The sequence below is a fragment of the Papio anubis genome, chromosome 4 (assembly GCF_008728515.1).
Source record: "Papio anubis isolate 15944 chromosome 4, Panubis1.0, whole genome shotgun sequence".
NCBI classification, from domain to species: Eukaryota; Metazoa; Chordata; class Mammalia; order Primates; family Cercopithecidae; genus Papio; species Papio anubis.
Genome location: NC_044979.1, coordinates 13178287 through 13191110, shown reverse-complemented (window position 1 = coordinate 13191110; position 12824 = coordinate 13178287). Strand labels below are relative to the sequence as shown.

The following is a 12824-nucleotide window of genomic DNA, read 5'->3' as shown; positions in this document are numbered from 1 at the left end:
TGAAAAACTTTACAAGAACAGTTCAGGGTATAAAGCCTGACCCCAATCTGATAAAAACATCAAAGCAGGAAACTGCCAAGGAGATCATAAGATAATGAATTTTGGCTGTCCGTCAAGATTGATTTCTAGTGTAACAAGGTTAGCTGCAGTCAAGCATATACGGAGCAACTTATGTCATCGAGAAACATTAACCAGGGAATTGCATAAAATTTCGTTTAGCTTTTCTGGAAGATGTTAGTAGTAGAAAAACAGTGATTAAAAAGTGTATTTGCAGCGGCGGCTGGGAGCGGGCCCGGGGAGGCTGAGGGGTTCGGGGATTCAGAGGGAGGGAGACTTGCCTCGCGGGAGCCAGAGGGATGCCCTGGCCTCCGCCGAGACCACAGCGGAGGAAGAAAGATCAACTACAGAGCTGCACCGAAGAAAAAAGCCAAAGTCTTCAGAAAATAAGGAATCTGCTAAAGAAGAGAAAAATCAATGACATTGCAATTCCTGAAAGAGCTCCAAAACGAGCTTGAACGGGGAATCATGTTTCAGAGTGACAGTGCCATTTATTAGACCTATCGTAAAGATATGTTAAAGGCACCTTCATTTGAAAGAGGTGTTTATGAACTGGCACACAATAACCGAACTGTATCTCTGAAGATTCTAAATGCAGTGCAGCAAATGTCTCTATATCCGGAACTTATTGCCAGGGTTTTATGTCAAACCACTGGTAGCAACGAGATTATTGAGCCAGTGTATTTCTATATTGGCGCTGTGTTTGGATTGCAAAGAATATATGTTGCTGCATTATTTGTTACAATTTGGCTTATGAGTGGAACATGGCTAGCAGGAGTGCTTACTGTTGCATGCCTCATCATAAGAGGGTAGTAGATACAACAAGAGTGGAATACTCCATTCCTTGAAGAGAAAACTAGGCACTACCATATTTTGCATGCCAAGTTGTGCCCCTACAGGCTATTTGAAAAAGCAACTGAAATACTTATGGAGAGAGGTTTTACTGCTTGTTGATAAGTGCTTCAACTTACATATTTATGATGATGTGGGGTATGGCCGCTATCTCCTGTTTCTTCAAGCAGTCTCTGTATTCCTGCTCGGTATCTTGCCGCTGGAGCAAAGTGACAAGGTTTATGAAGTTTATAAAATCTACATATTTTCTCTCTTTCTGGAATTTTTACTGCAGTTTGGGAATCCAGCTGTGTTGGTATTTCCTTTGTTAAGTTTACTAGCAGCCTTAATGCTTGCTAAGTGCCTTCAGCTGAATGTGAAGAAAGAAACTTTTGTAGCTAAAACAATGAAAGTGATTAATTTTTACTTGGTGTGTCCTCTGACAGTGACATTGAATATTATAATGAAGATGTTTGTCCAGCACAAAGAACATGGGCACATGCCCAAATTCCTTGAAGCGAAATTTGGACTAAATATGACTAAGAATTTTACAGTGATTTGGCTCCTCTCTCAAGAGTCCCTGCAGGCACCTTCTCAAGACATTTTTTTTAAAATTTTCACTTTTTGCAATTGACACTCTTCTTTATTACCTTTCTATATCCCAGTGTTAATTATTTGTTTTCTTTCTATACTGCAAGTTATTTTTAGGAGAATTAATACTAAGTTTCTGACAGAAATTGTTATTCTTGACGATGGATGAATTGGAGAAAGGCCAGAAATAATTTATCACCTAATTCATACTATTTTATTGGGTTCTCTTGTGATGGTTATAGAAGGCTTGAAGTACATCTGGATTCCTTATGTGTGCGTGTTAGCAGCATTTGGTGTATGTTTTCCTTAACTTTGTATGACACTTTTCAAGTGGCTTCAATTAAGAACCATACACCCAATATTGTTGGTGGTTTCCAAAGAAGGTGACACGCTAACCTACTCAAAATATGGGTGATTTTGTCATGAGGTCAAAATTAACTTTCTCCATATGTGAATTACTTCACTAGAGTTTACTGGATCAGATCCTACTTTGTATATAAAATCAACCCTGTGATATCCTTCCAATTTTGAAAAAATAACAGAGCCTTCATTTCAAAGACTACCCAAAGTAAAATGCAGTTTTCTTCCACCTACTCAGTGTCTTTTGCAGATTGGAGTATGGACATTTGAAATATTGCTACTTCTTTCCCCCTCCTGCTCTTAACTGGATCCAGAGTTCTGTGGGAAATAGAAGATCAAGCAGTACTGTCCTTTGAAAAAATGTGACATCTACCATTCTGCAATATTCCAAACAGGTGTCTTCCTTCCTACTGAGAGGTGAAGCCAGCTGGACTTCCTGGGTGGAGTGGGCACTTGGAGAACTTTTCTGCATAGCTAGAGGATTGTAAACACACCAATCAGTGCTCTGTAAAAACGCACCAATCAGCGCTCTGTGTCTAGCTAAAGGATTGTAAATGCACCAATCAGCACTCTGTAAAATGTACCAATCAGGAGGACATGGGCAGGGACAAATAAGGGAATAAAAGCTGGTCACCCCAGCCAGTAGAAGCAACCCACTTGGGTCCCCTTCCACACTGTGGAAGCTTTGTTCTTTCGCTCTTCACAATAAATCTTGCTGCTGCTAACTCTTTGGGTCCATGCCAACTTTAAGAGCTGTAACACTCACCACGAAGGTCCGCAGCTTCATTCTTGAAGTCAGCGAGACCAAGAACCCACTGGAAGGAACAAACTCTGGACACACTACTACATGATCTTTCATGCTTTTACTGATTGCAATATTTTCCCTGTAAAATCTTCATTCCTTTATAATATTGATCTTTAATTTGAATATGTTCAGGGTCAGAATATATTTCTCAAACATGACATTCAACAAATATGTAATGTGACATAATTGTTTACTAGAAGGAATTATTTCTACCTTTAAACAAATTTCTGAAAGTGTTTCATGATTTATAACAGCTGAAGTTTTACAATAAAAAGTTAAATGTTAGCTGAAAATATGTGGGATTAAAATTAAAATGGAAATTATATAAAGGTAAGTGATTTTTAAGGATATACATAAAGATATATCCAGAATTTTCATGATAATGTTCTCATCATCTGCTGCTTATATAAGTGAACACTTTCTTCATAATACAAAGTACACAATATTATTGTATTTTATTTTTTATGACTATCTAGTAAGTGATTAGTTTTTTCACTTATGCCTATTAATTTGATACTAATTTGATCATGATAAAACAATAACTGTTACCTGTAATATATTTTTAAATGGACATTTAAAAGAATGCTGTTCAGGTTTTTAGAAAAATATTGATATTGGGTATACAATTTATTCATGGTTTCTACTGAAGTATTAAGTAAAACATTAAATCTTTATCAGAATAAAAATATGTGCCCTAAAATGAGCAACAATTTCTGGAGATACATGCAGATGCTGTTAAACATACCTCTGCATACAGATGTATTTATTATAAAACACGAGTGATGTTATTTATGAAACTGATGCAGTCTTCGACATTAAGAAAAAATGACGATTATAATAAAATTTACAACATGGTTTCACAGTTTAAATTCTATGTTCCTTTAAGTTAAATATTTTTATATTTTTAATCATCTATTAAGAGAAACTTTAAAATAATTAATCCGGCCTTATTAAGAGATTCAGGATAGATGCAGCCTATGGATGTATCATTTTAATAAACTGGGATACGTATTTAGTTTTTCCTTGTGCTTCTGCTCAGTGAACAGATTTTCAAAACTTTCACCTGTTAGAGTGCTGCACAAATTGCATTTTCAGTACTTTATTACCTTAGAAGGGAACATTACTTTATTGTCTTTGTTTTCTGTTATGTATATATTATAAAAGCACATGCATTCTTAGACTAACTCTAGGACGCTTTGCTCTTTTGGAACTTAAGAATTGTTTGGGCCGGGTGTGGTGGCTCACACCTATAATCCCAGCACTTTGGGAGGCCAAGGCGGGCAGATCACAACGTCAGAGTTCGAGACCAGCATGGCAGGTGCCTGTAGTCCCAGCTACTGGTGAGGTTGAGGCAGGAGAATCACTTGTGCACGTGAGGTGAAGGTTGCAGTGAGCTAAGATCACGCCATTGCATTCCAACCTGGGTGACAGCGAGACTCCGTCTAAAAAAAAAAAGGAAGAATTGTTTGATGGTGATGTCATATATCTGACAGATTCGTTTCAGTCGTTCTCTTTTCACTCTTAGACATAATTTTTTTAACTATATTAAGATAGTTGCAGACAATGTGCTTCAGTTTGACTCTGTACATCTGAGCAGTGGGTCACTAGTATTTCACTTCAAGTCTTCCAAAAATACTATAGTTATTTAAGCATGCAGTGAATAGTCACATGGTGGTCACTGGAGAATGTAAAACAATATAATTTAAAAGTCATCTTCCATCTTTTGAAGGGGAAATAGAACACCCTACTTTATGGTTAGTGTGAAATATTTAATTGAATTTTTATTGACTCACATAATGAAAACGTGCTGAATTAGGTTTGGTGGTTGAGTTTTTTTGACATATTAGTAAGCTGCTTTTATTTTTTGTCAATTTGTTTCTTAAATAAAATTGATCTGAAAAAATGTTAAAAAATAAGATATATTTGCATAATTTATGCATATGTTATTAAAAATATTCTAGGATTAAATGTATGCATATGTTATTAAAAATATTCCATGTTCACCCTTCTAACAGCAACAACACAGCAAATGTTGCAGCCTAAGCATTAGACATAGAGCACCACAGCCAAATGGCTCAGACCAGAGGCTAGAGATAACTTAGAGGCATCTTTCCTGCCTAGCTGACTGGGCTCCCTGAAGGAACCATTCAGACTTGCCCACAAACTTAACGTGACCCATTCACTATTCTGATGCATATTGCAAGATCTCTATCTCCCCCTGTCCCTAACTCCTCTTTCCTTCCTCATGTGATCCAAGGTTGGAGGACTGCCCACCCAACTCACTGCATCTTCCCTGCCAATGACCTGTAAATAATAAATCTTTGAACGTGATTCCTGACATGGTGGTGTGTTGAATTTGTGCCTTCCATCTGCAGAACCAGGGGCTACCCTAGCCTCGGTTTTCCCTGCTGTGCTAGGGGTGACACATGATTGGGTTTCCAGCACCAGAGCTGTGGTCAGATACGAGCCACAAGGGGTCTGCTGGTATAAGCAAGTTTCTCACGTGAAGGACCACCTGGTCACTCGTTGGACAGCTGGGCATTATGCCATCCACCAGGTAAAGGAAGCATCCTGTGAAAAACACTCTGTAAACACCCACAGCCAGCAGCTATTCATAGCAGAATTGCTAGCCATGTTGTACTAAAAGCTCAGTTTAACTGGGGTCTCTCAAGTAATCCTATTTAAAATAGATTACATGAAAGGCATTTTCATACCAGCCTCTATGTCTAGATCCATCCCTTATTTTTTCTAAAATATTCTTAACTTTTCTAAGCCTCACATATCTATTTTATAAACTGAGGATAATGCTAACTGCCTTTAATTAAATGATAGAGATGTGGATTATCTTACTGAAGCTATGTCCTTTAAATTAACATTACATGGTAACAAAGGAACACAACAGCCAGAGTCATGACTTAAATTTGCAAGCACAATGGGCATTCCCTCTATAGAGAGACTGGCACATGAAACGATCTATCATGGATCCCATTCAAGGAGAAGTAGCCAATCTTTCATAGTACAAATTGTTCACTTGATGTAGGTACTGAAACATTCCTTTGACTAGAGGATTCTCGAAGTCATGTGACACAGACAGACTTCTCATGGGGAAGGGCTGGTTCATCTCCACTGGGGCTAATGAAAGGGTTAGCCTGTGTGTCTCTCAGTCATCACCCAGTCATGGGGCTCTGGGGGCGCATGCTTCCCAACTATGTAATACCCAATTTCCTACACTAGGCCTTTTCCATCCCTGGATTACATGTGGTTCATCTGTGTTCCCTTCAATTTCTCCTGCCATTCATTTGATCACATTTTAATATAACACACTTGAAGGGTAGATATAGTTATCATAATATGCTTGAAAGATAAAATATTCTCATGGATTTTATTAATTGCTTTCATGTTAATAATTGTTAGAACCTTTATAAGTATGTGAACATCCCTAAACGAATGCACACTAAAAATGTAGTAATAGCCAAATTCTTTAGCATTTATGATGTGCCAGATATTGTGCTAAGTGCTTTACATGTATAATCTCACTGAATCCAATTTTGGGTAGTGTTACAATCATCCTTATTCAAATAACGAAAATATGAAGCCCATAGAAATTGAATATGCGACCCAGAGTCGCACAACTTTTAAATAAAGCCAGGCTTTAAACTAAGATTTGTTGAAATCTAAATTTCGAAATTGTTGTGCTTGACCATTAGATCATGCAGTAACCTTTATACCACACAGTGAACAATGGGATTTCCAAAACTATGAGGTAAAATCAGTATGTGCAAGACATTTACTTTAGAAAACCACAAACTGTTATTCATATGATGCCATCATCATATCATTAATTTGCTGGAAAAAACTAATTTCAAATTTGTATTCAAATTCTATTTCAAAACAATTGTAGAGTCTACTAATAAAACAATATAACCAATAAATAAAAAATAAAAAGGTTTGGATCATAAGCTCAGTTATTTATCACTATATGAATTGGGACAGCTTGATGAATCTGAGTCTATTATATTTTTAAAATGTTGCAAGGTGCTTGAAATGTTATGCATAGAATTTGAAGTTTGTATATACAAGTATTTCTTACTTTAACATTAAAGGCATATTAGTTAATAGTAATATTGCCTGAGATTGTAAATATTGCTTTAAATACAGGGTATGAAAATTGTTAACAATATTTAATAAAGGATTAAATGTACCTGCTATACTTTAGAAAGCTGCTGCTATATTTATGACTTCTATGAAGATCACTCCATGTTTAGCAGCACCGTTTCACCTGACAAGGAAGGTTCTGCCTTAGGCTCACTGAGAACTGCCTACTACTGTTGTCAATTTAACAAAATGTCACTATTATGCTTTCAAGAAAGCTTGTATTTTGTATAGTAAACAGATTAAAATATAGAGAGATAATATATCATAATTTTAATAGAATCTGTTTTAAGAACATGATATAAGAATGTATGCTTAAAATCTCTCATGTTCATATCTATGTAATTCAAATAAATTAACAAAACATGCATATGTCAATATTCTTACTAAGTTACAATCTTCTTGCTATTAAAAGTAGATTTTGCATTAATGCTTGCAAGGCAAATTTCTATTAACCAGGACTACATCTATCATTTTCTAAGACATTTTTTAGAGAAGAAGCATAATCACTATCATTGGGGTGTGTGTGTGTGTGTGTGTGTGTGTGTGTATGTAAATGTCATAAAATCCTGTGTATATTTTTGGTGACTATCAAAGTTTGATCATGTTGAGATTCAGTTTCTTTATGCTAGTGATTTAAGGGATTGTAGATGTTGCTGAAGTCATAAAAAGTAGTGGACTAGAGCCTACTAACAAAAAAACACTAGCAGGATGTAAATTAGATCCTTTGTAAAGGGCATTATTGCTACAAATATCCAAAATGGATTTAAAATTATAGGAATAATAGTGCATCACTTGATTCTCAGAAACATAAGACATTTCTAAAGACATCTAAAAATTTCCTTCCTCAGTTCTCTAACTTGTTAAAAAATGTGTTACTTTATGGAATCTGTCTAATAGAACTATATCTTAAAACATTATGATTTCCTATATTTAATCTGTTATTTGGAAAACTCAAACAAGCATAATTGAGGAATCATTAGTTTGTTTGAATATTGTATATATCCATGCTATGAAATTATAGCAGTATTAAAGGCCATAATATAATTAAGATTCTGACATATATTGGAGATATATTAGAAAATATTTTATTTAACCATTTGCTATCAAGGAACCAAAAGAAACATTTTAAAACAGACATTTTTACTAGTAAAAGATTTGACAGGTTTTTAGTCAAATGAAAATTCACAAAAGATTTTAAGTGCTTACTATGTTTCAGTAACATGGAAGAATATAGGTAAGATATATGCTCTTGTATCAAGGAATTTATAGTCTGTCAAGATAAAGAGTAGGGTGGAGCAAGTTACAAGGAAGGTACCTAAAGCAGAATGTTATCACAGACTAAATGATAACAACTAACCCAGACCAAGCAGAAGGAGGTTAGGATGGATTTTAGGAATATCAGTATGTTATCATAAACTTATACAGCTGGATGCACCAATCATCTGCTGTCCTGATGTGGTCTTTTTTTTTTTCTAGAGAATATAAACACAGCACCTTGTACCTTGTAGTTAACTAATCATCCAGTGAATGCTTTTAACTCTGCACCTGCTAATACAGACCAAACCAGACCCATTTGATTTCACCTAGACAGAAAAAGAAAAAAGGTGTCATTCACTTTCCTGAAAGATATATCAACCCTCCAGCTGTCTCTCAAAATGTAAGGAGTAGGGATCTGTATAACTGTATTCTTTCAGAAGACATCATGCTAGTTCCCTCTATTAATGGTAGCATTCTTAGTGGACGCTGTAAGCAGGATGTATTGAATATCTCAGAAGCCTTGGTAAGATACTTGTATGCCTGAAAATGAAAAATAGAACCCCATAAAAATTCAATGTCTGACCCTTTGTTTAAGTTTCAAGGTTTTCTTCAGTCTGAGCCATGAAAACATATCTGCTCCAAGGTAAATGGAAAGAGGCTATATCTGAAATCTACAACCTAGAAAATAGCATGGTGCCTTTTGGGGCTCTTTGAAGTCTAGAGGCAACATATAACAGTTTTAGGTATGCCACTGCAACATATTTACCAAGAAACTCTGAAGCTCACTGTTTTGACCTGGCCCAGAACACAAGGCTCTAGAATTCTAGAGTGCAAGGCAAAGTTGCACTGCCACAGGGCCATATGAACCTGGAGATTTAGTGGTCCTTGAAGGGTCTGTGGCAGTTGGTGTTTTATGGAAAATTTCCCCTTTAGGAAAACTACAGTATACACTCTTACGATGTGGAAGTAAGCCACTCCATATTCTTAAGATAACTTTTATTTGTTTGACATACAAACAACAGCAGAAAAGTAATTTCTGGCTTGGTACTAGGTCCTACTAGCAGTAGAAAATTTGACTGGGATTGCCAACATACCATGCAAATCTGAGCTGCCTGTCATGACCTAGCTGTTATCTGACCACAGAAGCCATATATTTTGGCATTTGCAATACTATTCATCGTCAAGTACAGGAAGTATATAATATTGGGCTTGAAAGGTCCTGAAAACACAATTAAGTTACATAAGAAAGAGGCTCAGACCCCAATAAATCTACTTTTATTTTTAAATTTAATTTTAGTTTTCATTAACAAATAATAATTGCATATATTTATGGGGTACAATGTGATATTATGATACATGTATACATTGTGGAATGATTAAATCAAGCTAATTAACATATCTATTGCCTCACATACTTATGTCTTTGTGGTGAGAACATGTAAAGTCTACTCTTTTTGCAATTTTGAAATATACAATAAATTAACTATAGTCACTATGTTGCACAATAGATCATTATAACTTATTCTTCTGTTTAACTGAAACTTTGTACCCTTTGAGTAATACCATATTTTCCCCTGTCCATTCTGCCACTAGTGTTTGGTAACAATCATTCTGTTCTCTGTTTTTATGAGTTTGACAGTTTTGGGTTGCACATATAGGTGAGACCATGCAGTGTCTGTCTTTCTGTGCCTGGCTTATTTCACTTCACATAATGTCTTGTGAATTCATCTGTGTTGTTGTAAGTGACAAATGTCTTTCTTTATAAAGGCTTTCCATTGTGTATATCTACCCCATTTTCTTTATCCATTCATCCACTGATGGACACATAAGTTGTTTCCATATCTTGGCAATTGTAAACAATGTTGCAAGGAACGTGGGAGTCAAATATTTCTTCAAGATACTGATTTCCTTTCCTTTAGATGTATATTCAGAATATATATCTGGATCATATAGTAATTCTATTTTTAGTTTTTTTTTTTGCAGAAACCATAATGTTTGCCAAAATTGATATACTAATTTATATTCCTACCAACTTTACACAGGGTTCCTTTTTCTCCACATCCTTGGTAACACTTGTTACCTTTTATCTTTTTGATGACAGCAGTTCTAACAGGAGTGGGGTGATAACTTATTGTTGTTTTAATATCTCCCTGATTATTAGTGATAATTATTGAGCATTTTCTTCATATACTTGAGAGCCAGTTGTATGTCTTCTTTTGATAAATCTCTCTAGATGATTTGCCTGTTTTTTAGTAGGATTGTTTGTTTTCTTGCTATTGAGTTGTTTGAGTTAATTACACAGTGTGGATATTAGCCTCTTATCAGATACAGTATTTGAAATATTTTCTCCCAATCTGTAGATGATTTCTTCTAATAGGTATTTGTCATTTGTTGTGCAGAATTTTTTTAGTTTGATGCAATCCTATTTTTCTATTTTTGCCTGTGCTTGCTTTTGTTGCCCCCCAAAAGCATGGTCATATCCAAGGAATTATACACATGTCTACATTTAAAGCACTAATTCCTCTCCACAAACCCACACTTAAGGCTTTTGAAATTTTCCATGACAAATTGTCTCAGGAAAAAGAAATGTATATTTGGTTTATAAATGGCTCTACATCTTATGCTGGTGTATTAGAGTTATCCAGAGAAACAGAACCAATAGGATATATAAATCTAGAGTGAGATTTATTATAAAGAATTGGCTTACACATATATTCAGGTTGAAAAGTCCCACCATCTGCCTTATACAAGCTGGAGAACCAGGAAAACCGGGGATGTAAATCCAAATTTCAGTTTAAATTGAGGAGCAGAAGCGTCAACGGTGTAAGTTCCAGTTCAACGACAGAAGAAGACCTTTGTCTTAGCTCAAGAAGCCAGGTAAAGACAGAAAATTCAACCTTCTTCCACCTTTTTGTTCTATTCAAGTCCTCAATGCATTGGCTGATGCTCACCCAGTGCAATCTGCCTTACTCATTCACAAGTTCAAGTGCTGCTCTCTTCCATGAACACCCTCACAGACACATCCAGAAATAATGTGGTATAACCAGGTCTCTAGGAATTCTATGGCCCAGTAAAGGTGACAAATAAAGTTCACCATCATAGCTAGGAACACCTAAAAGTAGATGACTGTAGTATGATGTTCTTGCTCAGGCATGATGCAGAATAATGGTGAAAGAAAATCTTCCAATGGGAAGAACTCACAAGAGTACATCTAGTTGTTTAGTTTGCTTGGAAAAGAGGTGGATAAATGTCAGATTAATGCTGATTTATGAGCAATGACTAATTATTTGGCTGGATGGTGAAGGACTTAGAAGGAAAAATATTGGAAAATTGGTTACCAAGAGGCCTGGGAGGATGTCAAAGACTTCACAAAATGGACACAAAAGCAAAAGGGTATTTTCATCTTTTGTAAATGTCCGCCAAATGGCAACTACTACAGATCAGGCTCTTGCTAATCATACGGAAACGATGGCCCTTTATACAGAAGGTCAGCAGACCTTCCTGCCCAGCCATGCTAATCATTGCTGAAAGGGCTGATGAACCAAGTGACTGCAGAAGTAGCTATGGAAGCAGGCTTGAACTCAACAGTGTGGATTATGTGCTATAGCTATTGGTGAATTCCCAACACGTCAACAACATAAAGTGACACTGAGCCACCAATATGATAATGTTTCCCAAGTGAACAAGCCAGCACCTGGTGACAATTTGATTGTATTGGACCACCCATCACAGAAGAGGAAACAATTTACTCTTCTTGGGATAAAGGATTATTCTGGAAATGGATTTGTCTTCATTGCCAACAGTGATCCTGCCAAAACACCATTCATGATTTCGGAGATTGCATTACTCACTCTCAGAAAATTTTCCACTGCATTTCTTCTGAACAAGGGAATTATTTTAAAGCAAATGAACTGTAACAATAGGTCTTTGCCAATGGAATTCATAGTTCCTACCACGTACCCCGGCCCTGCCTAATTGAACAGTGGAATGCACTACTGGCCTGGTAGAGTCGAGGAAGGGTTCAGAAGACACTTAGAACACCTTTCAGGTATCAGGTTGTATCCTATATGCAGAAGTTAAGTTCCAGACCTTATATACCAAAGACGCTTCTATTTCTCCCATAGCTACACTTCATGGATCCAAGATCTAAGGAATGGAAATAGAAGCTTTTCTTTTATTGCTATACCTAATGAACTACAACCGCGGCCTCGAAACAGTTTAGAAGTCTTACCTGACTAAGGAGAAATGTTCTTACTAGGGATATGACAGGGACAATGTCAGAGGGGAGATAAGAACTATATTTCTCAGAATATGTTATCCTTAATGTTAGAGTTTGCCAACAAGAAGAAATTGCATGAGACTCTAAAGGCAGTGAAAAGCCAAATCCACAGTTTTCTGGAGGTAATTGTACCCAGATAAGGATATTTACTGATTACAAGTTCTTTCATTACCCGTTTTACTCATTTTTGTCGAAATCCAGTATTCAATATACTGTGACATTTTATTTGATTGTATCTTGATATTTCAGTGTTTTTACAGTTTACTGACTTGTTTCATTGAACTATTATAATAAAGAATTTTGAGATCTCATATTATTATTACTTATTTTCAATAATTTTACTGGGTATTTAAAAATCTTACCAATCCCTCACAATAATGAGAAGTCAAAATCTCAAATTATAATCTTCCATTCAAAACTTTTCCCTGTGTTCAATAGTATCAATAGAATATTAACATCTTAAATACTGTAAGAAGTCCAGTTCAAATC

General features: G+C 35.9%; 1 pseudogene; it reads left to right on the top strand.

Annotated features, from left to right (window-relative positions):
* The first annotated feature begins 342 nt into the window (after positions 1-342).
* Positions 343-2336, top strand: LOC101023952 (annotated as a pseudogene).
* The last annotated feature ends 10488 nt before the right edge of the window (positions 2337-12824 follow it).